The sequence below is a fragment of the Anomalospiza imberbis genome, chromosome 17 (genome assembly GCF_031753505.1).
Source record: "Anomalospiza imberbis isolate Cuckoo-Finch-1a 21T00152 chromosome 17, ASM3175350v1, whole genome shotgun sequence".
NCBI classification, from domain to species: Eukaryota; Metazoa; Chordata; class Aves; order Passeriformes; family Viduidae; genus Anomalospiza; species Anomalospiza imberbis.
Window position 1 is genome coordinate 11,278,600 of NC_089697.1, and position 20,291 is coordinate 11,298,890.

Sequence of the window (20,291 nt, forward strand, 5' to 3'; positions counted from 1 at the left end):
TTCTCACTCTTTTTTATTTGTTTAAATAACATAAGGTTGCTAATGTGTCTTTAGAACAAATTGTGTTTCTTGTTGGAACTAGTTCCATTAGCTTCCATCTTGTAAAAATTCATGAACTTGAGTTTCACGAGACTCCTGCCATCAAGAAGGGTAAGTGCAGGCACAATCTGACCCCTGACTCACCATAAAATTAAATCTCACTTCTGAAGAACCTGCAGCCTTAGGAACAAATAATGCAAAGATAAAATAACTATATGTATGGGCACAGTGCCTCTGTGACAAAGGTCTATTTGAAGCTTGAAAATAGGGTGTTAAAGGACACTGCTGCATGTTAAATGAAAATGTTTTCCAAAAAGGTATAGTAACAAGAATGTGGAAATGGCTGTAAAAGGGCATCAGAAGACTTATGGCCATTGACTCAATCCTGCACTATTTAAATTAATGGGAAATACAAGACTACACACAGAAGACTGAGAGCAGTGCACACTTACAGATTAAATTCAGATTCACTAATATTCCTTCTGTGCTTGAATATAACACTTTGAGTAGAGTAGAGGCTGTTGTTTTTTATTTTTCAGTATAAAGTAAATGCAAAGATTCTGATGCACCAGCACACCTCTCAGGGCAAGGATTTCACAAAAAGAACAGGGGGTTTAACAGTGCGAAACAATATTCTGCTGTTTTCACTTTTCAAACCAGAAAAGATCTCACAAGGAGAGGCAGCAGGATAATTAAAAGCAATAATATTTCAGTGGAGTATTTGGGAGAAAAGGAGGGTATATAGAAGTTCCTTGTATCTATAATCCATTTCAGTCCACTTGATCGCTTTAGTTAACAGATTTTTAGTCTTATTGACCTAATTTCTATTACATCCTAATGAAAATCATCAGGTCTCTTAATTTTGTTAATTTTTTTTTTTTTTGAAAGAGGAATTTTATTGCAATTATTTTCTCCACTTTCCCTCCACAGCTGTTGCCCCAAAATCTACTCTCTGGTGCCTAAAACTAAATAAGGATTTGTAACAATATCCTGATCCTGTAAATAAACCTGAACTTTACTCAGTTGAGCAGTCCTATTGAAGTGCATAACTTATGCAGACTTTACTCTTCCCAGCTAGGATAACCATATTAGCTTGACTTAAAAATGGAGAAAAAGATTTAGATATAAAGTAGAAGCAGACTATCAGTAGCACTAGGGGAGAGAACTTGTTGAAAAGTTCACATCTTTTATGCTTCCCCCACCCTATACACATGAACGTCTGTCCTTTTAAGATTTACATGTGATACCTGCTGATATAATCACTCAAGAGGACCTCAAGAAAAATACTATCTTTTTCCTATTTTAATATATTTACTTCATATCTGACAGACTGCTACATGTATTTCAATGCTTTTTCCTTGTGGTAGTCTCCTTTCTTGTGCATGAGGATATTCACAATTGTACCATTAAAAGACAAATAAATACTGCTGTAAAAATCACAAACATTTGGTTGGAAATGTAGATGCCAGACTTGGTTTTGGAGAAACTATTGCCTTAACAGAGTAGATTCTGAGCCTGTTGAAAAAGACTTTTCAGATATATTTCATTATGTTCCGTTCTTTTATCTTTTTAACTAAATGGATAAAACTTTCTGCTTACAGTTCTGATGTTGCATCTGTTTTATTCTAAATTGACCAGAGTCAGGTTCTGAATTCATTTAAGTTACTCTTTGTATTTAGAGCCGGTTATGAGACCCAGATCAGATGCCCTCTTCCCCCACAGCTTCCTCCAAGTGACAAACACCCTTATTTCCTATTGCAAGTAATTCACATTTGTTCGTGAGTTGAAGGCACTGAGCACTTGGGTGCCTCCAGTGAAGAAGAAATGGTTAACTAATTTTCAGATGGGACAGTTGAGCAGTTCCTGTTGAGCAGTTCCTTTTGGGCTCTCACTGTCCACAGTGAATGTGACCTCGCAAACTTTTGGCTGTGAACTGTGGGGGTGGAGCTGTGACCAAGCCAATGTGCTCATTTGGAAGAGAAGACACAGACGACATCTCGCTCCAGCATCCCTTAGCAACTGGACTGAAATGGCACTGCAGCCTCTGAGGAGGCTGTCAGCCTTCCTCGCCTCTGGACTAGCCTGTACTCCCGTTCTAGCACGGCTCAGGAGACACAGCACCCAGACACAGAGCAGAACGTTTGTAGCTCGAGAAGTAAAAGTGACGGTGCTGATCTAACGGTACAATTTCCTTTGTTTCTGTTGGTAGGAAATAGCAGGTTTTCAGCAAGTCTTTTCCATGGAAGGACACAGAGCTCAATTAACCTGGGGGACACATGAAACAAATGGTTCTTATAGCAACACCTGGAATTTTCTTAAGGAGCCCACATTACTCCATGCTTCATTTTGCTGTCCTACAAATCCACAGTGCTGTGGCTGAGCTGTTGGAACTGACCTTCCTCTTTTAAAAGCAGGGATTAACTCAGGACAGATTGACTCTTTCAGTTAAAGGACATTTTTTAATGGCACACACTGTATATTTTTGTGTATGACTTGAAGTTAGTTAAATTTAGGGTCTCCATCCCGGGCTGGTAGTTGAGTATCAAACCTATCAACCTCAGTGTATTTAATCCCCAATAAACTTAATCTTTTAGTTACAGATAAGGATTAATTAAGGTTCTGATTTAGACTTAGATCAGTGGGGGTTTTTTCATCTAAGAAAAACTGCCATGGCTTCTTGCAGTGACTCAGGTCTGCTGCTCATGTTTTCCTTAGATGGAGCCATCCTCCACGAGCTATCGAACTATCGTCCTGAAAATCCTTTGGACTCTGGGAAGAACGAAACGTGGTGATAAAAAGGGAGACGGTTTCAAAGTCTCCAAATTACCCTTTGACCTGCTGAACAAGGAACCCTTGAGTAATCTCAAACCCGTTTAAAGGAGAAACAAACAAATTAAAGCCAAACAATAATCTAAAAAGGAAAACCAAAGCAAACAGATTGGAATTGGAGCAAGAATTCAATGTGGGCTTTTTTTTTTCATCTGTTTCCCTTGTGGGGACCAGAATAAAAACACTTTAAAAAGCATTCAGAGGTAAACAAGGTAGGAAATTACCAATCAAACCCTGGGAGGGCAAAGCAGGATCATCATGTGAAGGGACAAGTTTGTCAGATGGGAAGGAGTGAAACGAGCATTGTCAGGGAGGCATTAATGCACCACTAATGTATTCAATAAAGAACAAACACAAAACACTTAACTACAGATACTCCAAAACAAACAGAATGAAAAGGAGATACTTCCCTCTCTGGCAAAGAAGAAGAATTTTTCCATACAGAAATTCTAAACTTGAGAGGGATTTTTGTTTTGTTTTTAAATAAAAACAAGCCCAAAGTCTACTAATAGAATTAACCAAGATCTTCCTTTAAACCAAAGGGGAAAAAAAAAAACCCTTGCCTCCCTCCTTTCACTTCGAGGCTTTCCCTCAGAAACATTAAAACAAAACTTTAAGGAACTCAAGGAATTATGGAAATAACACACTGAGTAAGAGCTTTTCACTTAGTAGCTTTTCTTATTTTCATGTGGTTCTTTTTCTTGATATTCCTTCTCACTTCTCATGCATTCTGCGCTGCACTTTATTAAAAAAGAAAAAACCCTCTTATGTAACAGAAGTAGCAGCACATCCTAGCTCTCCACATAACACATATGGAATGCCGATTAAAAAAAAATTGGAACAAGTCTTTTCTCATATTTAGTTTCAGTATTTGTCAACATTCACTGCAGACCTACCCCTGACTGCAAACTTTTATTTTACAGAAAGAAATATTCTGCTTTAATCCTTGTTACGTTTGGGTCACAAAGCCCAGGGAGGCAGTTGTGGCAGAGGCCGTTTTCTAAATGCTGCTTGTAGTTAATTCCTGCAAAGAAGCACGAAACTCCCAAGCTTTTCTCCTGCCCGGGGGTCAGCCGAGGAGAGGAGGCTCTGCCTTCACCTCCCCAGCAGCAGCCCCAGCTGCCAGCAGAGCAGGGGGCAGCTGGGGCTGGGCTGACCCAGCCTGACTCCGGGAGCACGGGGAGCCATCCCTCCGTGCCGCTGCTATTTATTACTGACACTGCGTTCTCATGGTAGGCTGCGGAACAGGAAAGGGAATAAGAGGATTGTTAGAATAGTTCTTGCTAAGTTGTCGCACAGGTTTTAATGTGCTGTAAACATTCCTCTCCTTCTTTAACGTTTTTTAAAATAGGATGACGTCCAGGCTTTCATGCTCAAAATAACTTTACATTTTAGTGCTAGCAAACCACAATACTCTCAATACCAGGAGCTATTAGAGACGATCTGCAAGGAAACCAGGACTGTGATTTTGCTGCTCTGTCTCTGCATTGCTGAAGGCCTAAAAGTATTCCTTTTGAAAAGGGGTATTTTCTCCCATCTTTTTCTTTAGATGAAAAAACGTTAAGTCTAGGTCCTAAGATTACATACTGACACAGTTATAGAATAGGGGTCTTTTGTACCCTGTTTTTCCTGGAAGAATCTGTCTGTCTGGCAAACTAAGAGCACCATTACATCTTAAGTGCCTTGATGTTAAATTAGAGTGCCCCACATGCCCCAGGGCAGTTGCAGAATTTAGACCCTTTTTGCAGTGAAAAAGTCTTTCTGGTGGTTTGGGGTTTTTTTATGTCTGTTAGATTTTAGAAATGCATATGAACCAACTGATTGTCTCCAAGGCTTTAGGTGCACAGTGAAAGGTTTCCCTTGTTGCTCTATCTCAGGCAAAGCCAGGAAAGACATCCATGGCCAGGGCTGTGGGAAGCAGGCGGGAGCTGGGTCAGAACCTGTGGTCCAACACTGGATTTTGCCACTGCCACATTAAAACCAGCAGAGGTGAAGGATTATCCCCTCCTGTGGACCCAGCTGGGGGAAGATCAGACCGGTGTGAACACTCACAAACTATGAATGGAGACAAGATGAGCGTGGGGATCAAACAGGGGAACAGGATCCAGACCTGATCTACTGCAGATGGTTCAGCCCAGCACAGCCACCGATCCGTGGGTGACCTTGGACGAGCCACTTCCCTTTTTTGTGCCTCTTTGTCCAGCTATCTTTTATCTGCCTCTCTCTTACAGGTTGTGAGCTGTTTGCTTCCGACATGTCTGCACAGCACTGAGAACCAAGGGGCCCTGGTCTCACTGGTGACCTTTAAGCCCTTCTGCTGCACGTTTCATCATAAAATAATTATTCAAAAAGGAAGCAAGTTTTTTTAATAGTCTGTCTTCCTTTTCTTAACACCTCTTAGACATTTTCAGCAACATTTCATGAAAAAAAAAGATAGGCTCTATTCAAAATCTTAATGCTGTTTTTCTTAAATGAAAATGGTGAGAAAGCTGCTAGTACTTTGTCAAGTCCTTCTCCCACAGGACCTCCAGCAAAACCAGGGAAAGCTAGAACCAGCATGCTTGCCACATTCAAAGTACCAGACAAAGATACTTTTTATTTTGAAAACGGGAAAAAAAAAAAAAAAAAAAAAAAGCCTGCACACTTCTCAGTCCTTCTTTGCCCACCATGAAGCACCCACCAGGACAGAAACCCGGTGCCGTGTTCTTCCACAGGTCACTCCCAGTTTGCTTTATGCTCTCTGGTGTTACAATAACGAATTTGTTTTTCCATTGCTCCCTTGTCTAACTGTGACCTATTCCCTTCTGAAGCAATCGGCTTTTTACAGCTCCATCTCTGCTGTGCAAACAGAGAACGAGCACGGCTGAGCCCCCGCAGCTCGGGGCCAGGAGCTCCCTCCAGCCCCAGCCTGGACCCACTTGCCGGGTGTCATCCCCAGAGAACCAGCTCCCCAAAATCTCCCAGTGCCCACGGTGAGCCCCCTCCCCTCTGCTCAGGGGATCACAGCCACGTCAGCACTCCCATGCTTGCTGGAAAGCCCTTGGAACATCCAGGGAGCCAAGGATGCTGCAAGGGCCAGGGGATTTGATGGCTTTGAGCCTGCTGCCACCACCTCTGCAGCCCCACAAAACACAAGAGCGGCTGGTAACCCGCCCTGCCCGCAGCCCCAGCCCCGGGCTGACAGCCAGGGACTCCTGTGCCCTCCAGCCCTGTGCCATGGGACACCTGGAGGATGCTGGAGTCCCCCCCACCCTGGCAGTGCCAGAAGGCAGGGCCCTCCTGCGGGGCTGCATTTCACACCCTGTCTATAAAACACACAGCTGTACAGTGAAACATCCTTTCTATGAACTGGTGTTACTGAAGGATATATACACTAACTCCCTGCATGGGAGAGTTAAGGAAGATTTGTCCAAGGAAATACATCCAGAGGAAGTGCTGGGCAGCCACATTATTTGTTTTATTTGAAATGATTTCAGGCTCGATAATGTCTCTTTATCAAAACTACACATGTGCTGAGCATGCACAGTGCTGTGTGTTGTGAACCATACAGGAAGGGGTGGATTTAATTTATTTCTTTATTATGAATATTGTGGTGCTGTAAGGAGAATCCTGGCCGACAGTGTGAAATAAAGCAAAACTTTCAGAGGTTATTTTGGGAACTGAAGTTCCTGTGCTGCCTTTTCAAATTTAGTCTTAAATTCTGTATTCCTAATCCTCTGCTCTGTCTGGACCATCTCATAAATGGACATGTATATTATTATAGAGCTGAGCAAGTACCTCCTAACATTTGCCATGAATATTAATTTGAAAGAAAAATGGAGTTTCAGTTTCCTGGTTTTCCTTCCCTCCAGTGAGGGAGTTTATAAATTCACAATTCTGGCAGGCAAAAGGGACCAAGGCAATCATGACACACCAAAAATAGTTCTCCATCAAAATGATAACCACGTTTTATTTTGCAAACATAATTTTGGCTATATGGTTTGTTTACATTTACTTGGTATCATACCCTCCATGGTGGATCAAAGCACTCTGTACCCAGCTGAACGACAATGGCCCGAAGCAGAAAGAACCACCACGACCAGCACAGACCATCCTTCTTTCAGCACACAAATAAAAATAATGAATTCTTCTCCACCCTAAAATCTGGTTTGGAGGGAAGAAAGTGGGCTAGAAAGAATTGACTTCTGACTCTCTATGGGTCAGTGTGGGCTGCACTGGAGGGAAGGCAGGAAGAGCTCCTGGGTGTAGGGACAGTGACCCAACCCAAGACACACCAGCCACGAGATCAAACTGTGCAGTAGCAACTTGCAAGAATGCTCTTTTTCAGTGATGTGTATATGCTTACAACTGCTCAAGAGTAAAGTTAAAAAGGCTAAAAAATTCCTTGCCCAAGGATAAGTAAAAGATTTCCTGTTACCAGAGAGTTGAAACTGACATTTTATCATGGAATTAAGAATGTGAAGTGCTGAAACAGTGCTTCCACCAGCTAAAAAATGGACTCTAGGATCTCACTGCCCCAAAGACTGCCCTCAAGCAAGTCTCTTTATGGAAGCATCAGTATGAAGTCTGCAATGACCAGGTGAGAGGTGGCAGAAAGACAGAGGTTCACTGGCAAACACTCCAAAGTGATCTGCATAAAGAAAAGGTGGGACAAGACATGACAGAAATAACCTACCATGGCTTGAGACCTCCTGCCCTAGCAACGATTATGTAATTGTTACAGTCTCATAATACCCAAGTAAGAAACTTTTTTGTTGCATCAAGTTCTCATGTCTAGACAGATACACATCACAGAATGAATCACTACCTTTGAAGACCCGAGCTGAAGAGCACTCCATGATGGAAAGCCACTATCTGGGCACATCAACACTTGGGGAACAATTTTCTGGAGACAGGTTTTGCAGTACGTGTCAGTAAGGTTTACATCTGTGAGAAACTCTGGTTTTCCAACAGTGTCCTTAAAGGGCTGATAAGAAAGCAGTATAGGCTTAGTAAAGGAGCCTCTTAAACACAGAGTCCAAAGTCTTCAAAAATACCCCAGCTTTGCGCCCCCAAAACAATTTAAAAGCTAACAAAAATGCATAAGCGAGGCAAAAACCACATGGGAAAAAAATCAAACAGGCTTGAATTCACCTCTTAGCCTGATTATGCCTTTGCTAGCAACAACGATTCTGTCTCCTCTCTGTCTAGAAAGTTTTACTTCTTTGTGAGACAGCACCTATTGCCTAAATAATTGGAACCCCTCTTCTGCCTCTTTGCTTTGGCTTCCAAGTTTCTTTTTTTTTTTGCCCCTTTCCAGAACTGCCAATCAGCTTCTCTGCAAAACGGTCACATCTTACAGAATTCTTTTCCTCAGTTGTTCTGGATGATTCCCAGCTTTCTCATTTGTCCTCCTGGAGGTGCTCCTCTCCCTGGCAAGGACACAGGGCATCTTCAACATTAAACGTGTATTTTAATTCAGCACAGATGTTACAGCACAGGGCGAAGGATCTGGTGAAGGTGTTCTCAAAAATTGTGTGCTCAAAACCACAGTTTGACTCACATATGCCCCCAAACAATCATACATTAGCAATTATAATGATCTTTAATTAAAAAAAAGAAATATGTTGCTGCTCTTACAGATAAGGATCTATAGAAATACTTGTATAGGTGCCATGAAAGTTTATTTTTCAAACGACATTTCAGTGAGGGAATTTTTAACTACCTTACCTGCATTACTCAAATTCTACTCTAAAAGAAAGTTCTTTGAAGCCTTCTTGTTACAAAAGCTTTAAAAATAGGCAGTTTGAATTATTTTTCTATGAACTACCTAACCTTCTTAAGTAGTAAAAAGTTAACTTCAGCTCAAGTCATTTCACTTGGAAAAAAGCAATGAAAAAGCAGTAGATTCACCCATCTCACCCTACATTTTCTCTGCATTTCATCTAACCTCTGATTGTTATAATTTTTCATGGTAAAGCCTTCTCAGTGTTTTTAGCCAGTAGACTTTGGCTTTTATACTGGAAAATCTGTTACATAAATGTCACTTTCATTTATATCTTCAGATCTAACAAAGTCATTAATGCAGTTGATTCCTAAGAAAACTTATATTTTAGAAACTTCTTCTAGCTCTGGCACTTGCATAAACACGTCTAATGCAGAGCATAAGAAAATGATACCTTGGCGACATTTTAAAATCAGGAGTAGAAGCTAAATTCTCAGTCTTCTTGATTTGAATATCAGTTGTCAATGATACATTTTGTTCCCAGAGAGCCACGATCTCCTAACCTCATTTTGTAGCTGCACTCACATTATCCTGCAGAGAGTTGTGGCTTGGATCCTAAGGTCTCACAAGATGAGAATCTGGGGTTGGATGCCATGGCACTAAAATTGCTCTTCAGGAGATTCCATCGCTGTCAAAACCAGAACCCAAAAAACCCTCCCCTCCTGGTTTCTAATCCTGCTCAACACCAAATATTGGAAGCAGGTTAAGATCTACAAACTTAACAGATTTGGCTTCCTGCCACATGCCATATTAAGATGCCATATTTAGCTCCTCATTCCCTAATAATCAGACATTTACCCTGTTCCCTCCAGCCCTTTCATCTACTTGGTTAGACACCATCTAACCAAGATGTCTTTCACACTTCTCTGTCCTTCTTCCATTTCTCGTTGCTGTTTTACACACAATCAGCGACGCTATCCATGGCACTGGAAAAGGGACTGTTGTGCTCCCTCTGCTGCCTGCTGGGCTCTGCAGCAACACGGCAAGAGGTGGTGAGGAATCAAGAGTTCTCCTCAGCACAAGGAACCACTATAATGTGAAAACTCACGTTGATACATGTATGAAACCCAAAACGGCACACCAAGCAGGGAAACCTCTTCCCTATATTCTCCACGGACCTCTTGTGTGGATGGCAAGGAGCTAAGAGGCTCCTGCCAGAGCCCCTCAGGAGAGTAGGGAAGATGGAAAATGGATGGGATAACCCTATCTAGCTTTGGTTTCTGGGCATTCCTCGTGGGAAGAGGGCCAGGCAGTTTCTCAAGGCTGGCTGCAATGTTCGTGTCCCACGGTCCTTGACACCGCTACCGGCGCTGCGAGGAGCTGGGGCAGAACTCCTGGAGCAAGGTTAGCTCCCAGCTGATCACGGCCATGTGAGCACAAACTCCTCTTCATTCCCTTGAGGAGGCTGTTGCCAGGGCTAAGAGTATGGAGAAGGACTGTGGACAGCCAGTTATCTAAAGAATTCTCCTGAAGCCTTAACAACATGGGGCATTCTGTCCCTCTGCTTCAGTGCTCGCAGCCCGGCTGCTGTGTCCGTCCTTCCCACGGGTGATTCAGCAGCAAAGAATATTTACTGTTATTTAACAATGCAGTGGTCTACAGACATAACTTGTGACTCAACAGAAAACACACTGGGTGCAGACCTTCTAAAGAAATGATCAACGGATTGTGTCTTGAGTTTAAGAAAAAATAAAGGAATGTTTTATGTATTTGAGGATCATATGAGAATAAAATGGATGGAGTGGAAGATACCCTCATGCTGTTTTTAGAAATTACAGTCTTGGTTGAATATTTTTAGAAATAATTAATAATTAGGGTACTATGAATTAAGTGAAAGGTTCACTGGATTCTGTATGAAACTTCTAAAAAATAAGCCTTCAAGTCTTTGTTTATGTTGGCAAGTAACCCGGCTGGGTATAAAAGCCAAAGGTATGATTGACTACCTCACATATTTTACAACTGTTACACTCAATAGGTATTTCAGAATCAGAAGGATCCTTAAATAGACTTTCTTACAGCACTTAAAACAAACATACTTTAGAACATACTTCCTGTTTCATTGCAGTATTTAATATACATTTAAAAAAAAGGTTTACTTTTCCTTCAACAAAGATCCAAAAATTCAACTTTAAGGGTACAAAGATCACTGAAACCTATTTTACTGCTTTTAATGTACTGAAATTGTTTAATGAATACCCACAAATCCTTAAAAGACAAAGCATCAGAAGTAGTGAAGCCTTTCAAACACATTAGTATGTGTGCATTTAGCACTTAAACACAAAAGGCATGTCTGCATATTGCTTAGAATGGAAAACTCCTACACCTGAAATTCAAATAATAATTAAACTCCAGATCATTGATTAGATGTGCCTGTTATGAACACTGAAAAAGATGATACTGACAGTTCCCTCTACTTCCTTTAGCTTTGTGTGGGAAAAATTTGCAGCGCAAATTCATGCAAAGGGATGCAAACTGATTTTTTGGTAGTGTCTAATATTCACCACCAGCTTTCAGCACTGATAAATGGATTTTATACGGCCTGTAGTTAGAGTTGTGTATCAGTCTGGCACTGGGAAGATCAGTGACAGTGGTCTTTTAAGGACACAAATTACTTTATACAGACTTTCCAAACCTGTATAATATATACAGGTGAGCAAACCAATGTCCCACCAATGTCACCATTCCCATTTATTTTCAACATCACTGCCAGTCACACACTCCTTAATCCTTCAACGGGGGCTTCAACAGCTCTGTAACTCTCTTATTGTTTCTTAGCAAGAACATGGATGTTCTTCCTCCTCCCCACTAACAGCACTTTTCATTTACAGAGGGAAAATAAAGCAGGTTTCTACAGAAAAGGAAAAACAAGGATACAGTCTTGCAAACCCTCAGCAGTGAAAGGAATCTCCCCCAGAACTTAATTTAGGAGGAAAGGCTTGGGTACTGCAGAACTGGTCAGAGCTAGAGAGGTTAGTGGCATCCTGCAGGAGCCCAGTTCTGCAACAACTGAAGAATTAATTGTATTTAATCAGAAGCCAGTCATGGCTTCTGCTTTAACTTGTTACACTCAAAGGTACTTACAGTTCTGGGAACTAAGTTCAGCTTATTAAACAAACCATTTTTCTGCACATTTATTTTTTTCCTCCTGTGATGTGTGATACAACTTCTTCAGACACAGTTTTGGGAAGGAACCAGATAAAAGCTGATACTCAGGATGTCTGGGGAATAGGTTCCAAAAGCACATGGAGACCAGATTTCAGAAGGTATAGATGCAGGTACATCTCAACAAGGACATCCAGCTGAACACCTGAGGTGACTCTATTTTCCACACCTACAACAGTAGGCTCCCACTGGGCACTTTGCTGCATTTTTAGATAATTCTAATAAAATACACAACATTTTACTTTAAAACAGGGCACCTGTGACTCTGGAACACAAGGCTACGGATGCACCGGTTAAAGCAGGAATTCATGTCCCTGCTCCCTGTGCTGCAGCAGCCACCAGATTTTTGGAGTTGTACTTCAGCCTTTCAAGCTCTTTCCCTGGATTCAGAGAGGGGAGACCGAGTGTTTAGGATTGTTCCTCCTTTTGTTTGCGTATTTCAGACAAGCACCCTTAGAAAGATATTTAATTGGGAAGCTCACATGCTGTGCATGAACAATATTAGTGCACAGCAAATTAAAATTAGCAAAAAGTTGTATATTTATATTATGGGTATTACATTAAAACAAAAAAGCACTTGCCAGCAGGCACAGAAATCTCATTATTTCAAAGCACTGCTGAACATTCACTAATTGCAGCTGATGTTCTGAGTTTTTCAGGTTTCATTCCCCTTTTTTTACCTAGCACTAACATTTTAACTCAAAGCCCTGTGAGCAGTGAGCTGTGCCTTGCTTCCCTCTAACAATCACTACAAATTTTCTAACTCAAGTAGTACAGAATACATCTCGTGTTGCAGGGGGTATTTTTACATTTGTCAGGAGAAGATTCTAATAAAAATTGCATGTATGTGAATATATCTAACCTTGGAATAATGATTTCTCTACAACTGCAAGCATGCAGAGTCCATCCAGAGGGGATTCAGTGTTCCCTCAACCATCCAGGGAATACACACCAAGGTTCACGCCCAGGCCAGACCTGCGTAAGAAACTCTACAAAAATCTGCTTTATTCACAAGTATTCTTCTGTTTTAGTTGTTGCCTCACGTGAAAACATTCTTTCTGTGGCCCTCATAATTTTCAGAACAAAGAACCCAAAATTAATTGCAAGACCTGTGAGCATTCACTGTAAATCAACAAACTATGTACAACTCAGCCTATACAGTGTCCAGCCCAAAAACCACAAACTTCTCTGAATTTTTTTTTTTCTTTCTTTTTTTGCCATCTATCTTTTGCAAAGCTGTCGTCTTCTGCTTTCTTGCAAATTCATGCTTTTCAGGGGGTTCTTGTTTCTGCTGCCTTCTCAGATTACAATTTCTTTTGTGTTAATTAAGCTGAAAAATTGAAAGAATGTCGCTGACTCTACAAAGAACACAAAACAGGCTTGCTTGAGAAGCTAAAAATAGATCGCTCTGTTCGGAAGACAGACGACTCAGTCTTCAAACTATTTGTACAATGTGAATTAATTGCAGATGGCCAATTCATTTATTTAGACCTCTGTGACAGAAATGAAAGCGCTACTGCGATGATTCTACATCTGCAGAGAGCTCCTTTCAGGTAGTTGGGACTAATGGAAAACCGGGAGCAGCGCTTTGTTATTTTCTGGAAGTCAGTTTGTCAGAAAGTTTTCTGATGAGATTCTCCCTCTCCAGCCTCCCGGCCCCTCTCCCAACAGCTCAGATTTAAGACGTGACACTGATGTACACAAACTAAAGTTACAATGGCCCGCTCACATGTACTTCTAGCACTCACAGTGCATGTTGTAAATCAGCTACATTCCTTCGATTAAAATCACGTTTTATGATGTAAATGTTGTAACAAAACCCACCCTGATTATTTAACTTATCTGAAATTAATGGCATTTTTCTTTTTTTATATGTCTCAGTATGTTTTAAATAGATTTTTCTTTTCTCTCTTTTTCTTTTCCTTCTTAGCCTTTCTCCTTAAAAGCAAAAGAAAGCTTAATCTAAAAAACCAATGTTATTGATTTAATGGGAGAGAATTCAGGAAAATCTAAGTGGAAACTGATATTCCATCCTGGCTCTTATTGTTAGATAAACGGGAGGTTTCCAAAAATACCAGCTATTAGACTAGGGCCTATAAACTGTAGCTGTGAAATAAAAATATCATTTAACTAGATAAATTGTTTGGGATACAGAATGATCTGTCCTAGAACTTTACAGCAGATCCTGAACAGCATGAAGCCTCCTTTGTGCTAGAAAACTAGAAACGTTGTCATTTGGGAGTCTAAATAATGCCAAGAAAAAGAAATTAAATATCAGAGACCCTTTTCTCTAACGCCACTGTCTTTCCTTTGCAATTTTACTACTTTACAGTATCTAAATCCTTGTTTGCAGCTTTGCTGACTTGAAAAATGTGCAAAAGTTGATCCACGCAGGGTCTGAACTAACAGGGCTGTAAGAAAACCTCCCAAGAAGTTTCAGGTGATATGATATCTGGCATGCTGATAATATCACAAAGATTACATTTTTCTGTTACTTTTCAAAAATAAATTAATGTTGCTGCTTGCATTTCAAAGTATTTATATTACATCTCACAGCTTTTAAATCAAGACTGGAGTTTTTTTAAAGGCATTAGGTTTTATATGCCAAAAATAAAGCTTGATGAAGGAATGAATTAAATTTTCTGCCTAGACAAACGATTGTAATCTATTAAAATTAAAATACCAGTTGTTGCCACTGTTCAGGCTCCTTACAAAATACCTTGTAGGAAGTTTCTTAAGCTTAGTGGTTATCACAGATTTAGAAGGGGGTAGGCACAACCCTCTACCCTATATTTTAAGCTATATTCCTTTGCTGTGACTTCATCCTATCTCCCACCAAGGTCAAGGGAAACAATTTGTTTCCAAGCAATACAAAGGAGGCTGTGCAGTCAGACTACAGCATCTTCCTCCTGCCTTTATGGAGTACAAAAAGAAAAATTTAAATAGAGCTACAAGCTTCTTAACAAGGAAAAAATCCTTTCCTCAGGAAAGAAACTTCCTAGGATGCCTCTGAAAGATGACCTCTGTCCTGCAGGCTTCAAAATGTTTTTATCTACTTCCTGGAAATCCAGGTGATGCCCGAGGTGGAGCTGAGGACAATAAAGCTGCTAAGTAACAAAGGTCACCTGCCTTCAACTACATCAATAAAAAAAGCTGAGTGATCCCCTTGGCTCAGTCCAGGCACACATTTACCAGAGCAGAAGGACACTCAGCACACTGCCACACAACCTGCTCCCCCCATGAGCATACATGCCCACACCTCCTTTTGCGGGAAAACTGAAATTCTTTGGCCACACGTGCAGAGGAGGAATCTGCTGTTGTCCCTCAGGAAGATGCAGTGAGGAAAATGCTGTTGGGAAGCAGCACCCAGCACACACCAACCAACTGTGTCCTGATGATGGGACACTCCACTAGCAAGAGCAACAAACCTCCTGATTTTTTTTTATTTATTTTCCACTGTGGATTTTTTCCCTTTTACTTATACTCTGTGGTAGGGCAGACTCCATAGGGACCATGTCCTTACACAGACACATCTACCTCCTCACAGAAGAGAAACATCTTTGTTTACTTAAACTACTTTTGTTAGACCTAGTTTTTGCTGGTTCTAAAGAGTTTTGTCTTGCTTATAAACACCAACATCTCTGACAGAAATACCACCTTTGAGTGCCCACTCTTTGCAAACCTCATAAAGATGACATAAAAATACTTTTTTTTTTTTCACTGCTTACCGACATGAATCATGTCAGCCAAGGTCTTTATAATAAATAAAGTGCTCTCAAATCATTATCTATTAAAGATAGAGGACAGCAGAAGTGGAAAATCTTTGCACAGAACCAGAGCAGGGTCTGGTGATATAAAGCAATACACTTATCAAACATCAGGGCTGCAAAAGAGCACGGCTGGACCCAAATAATGCAGTCAAGGGCTGGGTGTCCTCTCAGTGCTTCCCAGCCTGGGTAGGATTTGCAAAACCTCCAGCATAACACACACAGAACCCCATGCAGAGCTGGAAAAGCAGTTTTTACAGACACTGATAAAGCCTGACACAACACAAATAACCAGAGCCCATGTGGTGATTTCACTTCGGGTGCATTTCTGCTCCACTGAAATTCGGGGGCTGAAGGTTCAAGACAAAGCATAAAGTGCTGGAAAATGCATGTGGAACACCCCAATTCCACATAAACCCTGCAACTAAATACTCCAGAGGTGAACCACTCTGTCCCTACTGTGATAAGAGCAAAACAGTGAGGAAAGTAAATGGATTGTTGGAATAATAATCTGTCATTAATTAATTTCTTGCCAGGATCTCACAAGAAGGCACAGCTCACCTGTAAACCGACAGCTCAAAAGAAAGCACCCAACTCACTTTTCAGCAGTGACATCTTTGTCATAAACCCCAAAAGTGATTTTTTTGTTGTTGTTGAAGTAGCCTTTAATGGGTAAAGATGAAAATTCAGTGTCTGTGTGCTCCATGGGGTGGGAGAGCACTGGATAGATAGAGTATGTAAGTAATGCTTTAGCATTTTTTTCCAAAATTCATAAGGAATTGTAGTTCACCCCCTCTCTAGCGCTTTGACTACGTATTCCTAAATAATTTTTGAACCTGGAGGAGTGCTAGAACTTAACATCTTCCCAGCTGAGAGCACAAATAGGGAAGTGTAAACCCAGCAGAGTCTGATTGGGTTTGTCCCCTTTTCCGGTGCCCCACTTTGGTTTCTTGGAAGCATCCCTGAGGCTCCTGCTGAAGGAGAATGAAGTCAGAGAGTTTACATTAGTTCTTGCATCTCTACAGCCCCTGTCCCAGCAGAAACTTCTCTCTCTGGATGTAATTAGAGCTCAAGGAATAGTCTGTCTTCAAGAAATCAGATTCCACTATAAAAAACAAAGAGAAAAACCTTCATTGCACAGACTGCAAGATTTCCTAAGTATTGAAAAACCAAGATATCCCACTGTTTTTCAGGATGATTGAGAAGCTGCAACATTCCTGTTTTCAAAGGTCGCTGTCATGTTTTTATTTCCTCATCAGGTTGCATGAAAGAAGCATTTTCTTTCACTTTGTTGAAAATCCAAACCATCACATAAATATCAACATAGCTAAACTAAAATAAATCCAGCATCCTCTAAATTTTTAAATAAATCAATATACTGTTAGGGTTTGAAATGGTATAAGACAAATTTTCCCCCCTCTATAATTCAAAACCAGCCTTAACCAATTACTCCAAACTTTTCCCCAGACACATCTCCTTTGGCTACACATTTCACATGAGAATTTCCAAGCCAAAAATTGAGTTTTCTTCCACAGACAAAATTGGAAATGAGAGATTGAAATCACCCTAATTATAGGTACTGGGTAATGCCTTTCAACTATGGATGCATGCCCGTATCTCTACAATTGTGACAATATTTTTCCAAGCAGAGTATCATGCTGTATGTAACACTGAAACTTCCTGGTCTCTCTCCCTCTCTGCTGCATGGTTACCATCTTATTTTTATAAGCATTCCATTCTGGGGCTGGCCCTTCAGCTTTGGCAGAGCAAGGCAGCTTCTGCTTTAAAGCGGCTATTTTGCAACTAGCTGCTGCTTGCTGCATCCCTCTTTTCCAGCCAGGAAGAACCTGCAATGTTTCCCTCTGCAGCTCCTGAGAAAATGGCACATTCCCACAGGTGCTGCCCCTAAAACAGGGCACGTGCTGCCAATAACTGGAGCCCACCAAGAAGGGCCAGGGTGGGTTCATTTCTAGGTTTTTGGAACAGCTGCAAAATGGCTGGTTTTAAACAAGTTCAGAAAAAAAAGTTTCTAGAGTCACATCCTGCTCATGGCTGGCACTTCTGCTACTGGAGTAGGCAGGCTGGCATCAAAGGAGAATTTTCACTGCCACCCCAAATTAAGGGATAAATACCAGAGGAGCCACAAACAGCACCACCAGGCACTTCTGAACATTGCTGGCTCAAAAACAGTGGTCAGCAGGGCAAGGGTAGCAAACTTCACTCTGTAGTCTGAGTGAAGTAGCTACTGTATGAATTAACTTTACTTGAGCTGTTCAGTAGTGAGAATCCAGCCCTTTACAAATAACAATTAATGTTCTATTTTTACCTTAAAAGCAAACAAACATAAAACCCCAAATGAGTAGATTTAGAGCACCCAAAATGCTAAGTAGTGCCTGGAGGGGAGCTCTGCCCATCTTGTTCATAAACAGCTACCTTGTCCTAGAGGTGACATGGTTGTGTCCTCCCCATTTTCCTCAGCCTTTTAATTGCTGAAGTTAAGAGTCTCGCACACAGGTGAACTGCAAGCAAGAGAAAAATTCAACCCTGGTCATAGTCCCAGAGGTATCTCAGCTTCCTGATATGCCCAGGAGCTCTCAGGACATTTCTGGCTGATCCTTACTCCAGATCAGACATGTGCATCAAGGCAGTAAGTACATAATGGATTTTTAGCAGAAGTTCCTCGCTGCTCTGGCAGGCAGTAATTAGATTATGAGAATTACAGAAATGACAGGCTGCTTGTCTACTCTCTGTATGGGCAGCCAGCAACAGCTTGGAGAAGAGTAAAGCACTCAGATTAGTAAAGGGATGAGCTCAATGTAAATCCAAATAATACCAAAATAATATGTATTAACAAATAAGGTCCCTGAACCAGCATATTTACTGCTGCCGTGCTCATCTTTATCCTCTCCTGGCTCTCTCACCAAACTACTGATGTAAAATGTCCCATGTATGAGGCCCTCTGGTCATTTGCCTCTCTAGAGCATCTCGGCATCGTGTCCCCTGTGCCATGTCCCTTGTTCACACAGCTGTTAGAGAATCCTAAAGAGGTGGGAAAACACTGGGAACCTGCTTCACAAAGACTGCAAGCACACGTTGGCAACCGCAGTGACAACGTGCCAGATGCTGGCATCCAGATGAACGTAACAAGCATTCAGCTTTGCTTATAAAATTCCCATATTCAGCACTGCCACAACACACAGCTTTAAAAATTAGAGCAGGGTTTTCCCATATATGGGAACGCTGACCTGCTGCTGCTGCACCAGCTCCCCAGGCGTGAGCGGGAGCCGAGCCGTGCAGACCCTGCCTCCTGCTCTGCCTGCGCTCTCCCCAACTGCTCTGGGGTGATGCTGCTTTGCAAGAAGCCTGTAGCCACATTATTCCTGTACTGGGCTCACTTGCCAGCTTGACTAAACCTCTTTCAATAAAACTACTAAATTTTTCCAACCCTTCCATCCAGTTGTGTTTGTACGTCCAATACTTTCGTGCCCAAAGCTGAGGTCTCAGCAGCAGCATCAACCTCTGGGCTTGGGCTGTACGGGAATACAGCCCATGGAGGCTCCCTGGGCTAAGGAGCTCCTGGAACAGGTCAAGGGATCCCACTGGGCCAAGCTTTAACACTCCTGTGTGATCCATGAGCCCCCAGGAGCGGCTGCTTTTAGGATGAGCACTAACAGACATCTCCCTTGGCTGTGGGAGAGCATCTGAGCAAACACACCACTGCAGAGCCCTGGATGGAGGGCGAAGGACCATACTCCTGAACCGCTGGTGGCAGCTGCCAATGGTTTGTTGGGAATATTCTGTTGTTTTGAATGTATAGAAAGCATAGGAAGCTGTGCCAGGAGCGCAGCCCAGCCTCCGCCGGCAGCTGGAGACTCCTGGCTGGGAGCGGCTCTTGAGCGGGTTTGGGAACGCACGGAGCCCTTTGGACTCGAACAGCCCACAAAATCCTGACCCCGGCTAACTGCACGAGCAGCAGTGTGTATTTATAAACTCCCTACAAAAACCAGCAGGATGAGCAGGGCTGGGACTATCCAGCTGCAGCTCTGGTTATGCCAGACAGCTGCTCTGTCAAAGCGCTGGGAGAAGCGGCGTTTCCTTGCAGGGGACGCCCTTTGATACTCCGCAGGAGCCTGCTTTGGCAGCTCTGTGCTGCCTAAGGGAGAGATCTGCGAGAGGGGGTGTTTTAGGAAACCAGCAGTGTGCACTGAATACCTGCCTGCGCTTCTGACTGCAAGGGATTTGCAGAGGGGAACTAAAAAGAAGAAACCCAGAGCGAGCGCTATTAATCACTACACAATCATGACTACGTTTTCTTCTTCCCCACAGTTGTTAAAAATCAAGCAAATCAATCACACATGACTTTCGAGCTTCTTGGCACACGTTTCATATTCTGCAGGTTTCCAGGGGGCTGTCCATGGGAAGGAGACCCACCAGCAGCTCTCCCTCAACCTCACTGCCTGTGCAGCAGGAATTAAGCTGCAGAGCTCATGAGCAAGAGTAAAGACTTCAAGAATGAAAACTCTGTCTCAAAACAGTAACAGAACCAGAACAATCCGACAGAAGAAATTAAAACTGCAGGTCTGCCGTCTCTCTTGGTTTTGTTATTAAAACGGAAACGCCTATGTAGGCAACTGAAAGCACTGCATCACTTTAAGAAATGTTAATTACATCAGTGGTTTTACTGTAAAAAGTTTATTTTTCCTTTCCAGTTTTCTGAAGCCTTAGAAGTA

The 20,291-nt window shown here is 41.9% G+C and overlaps 1 protein-coding gene and 1 long non-coding RNA gene across 2 annotated transcripts in view; one reads left to right on the forward strand and one right to left on the reverse strand.

The window, feature by feature from the left end:
- The window catches only part of GNAS (GNAS complex locus), a 131,864-nt gene that overhangs the window by 86,334 nt on the left and 25,239 nt on the right, over positions 1-20,291 (reverse strand). The gene's annotated exons all lie outside the window — the stretch shown is intronic.
- Positions 11,490-12,650, forward strand: LOC137484260 (uncharacterized). Its single transcript, XR_011004802.1, has 2 exons — positions 11,490-11,944; positions 12,047-12,650. It is a non-coding gene; the product is annotated as an uncharacterized lncRNA (long non-coding RNA).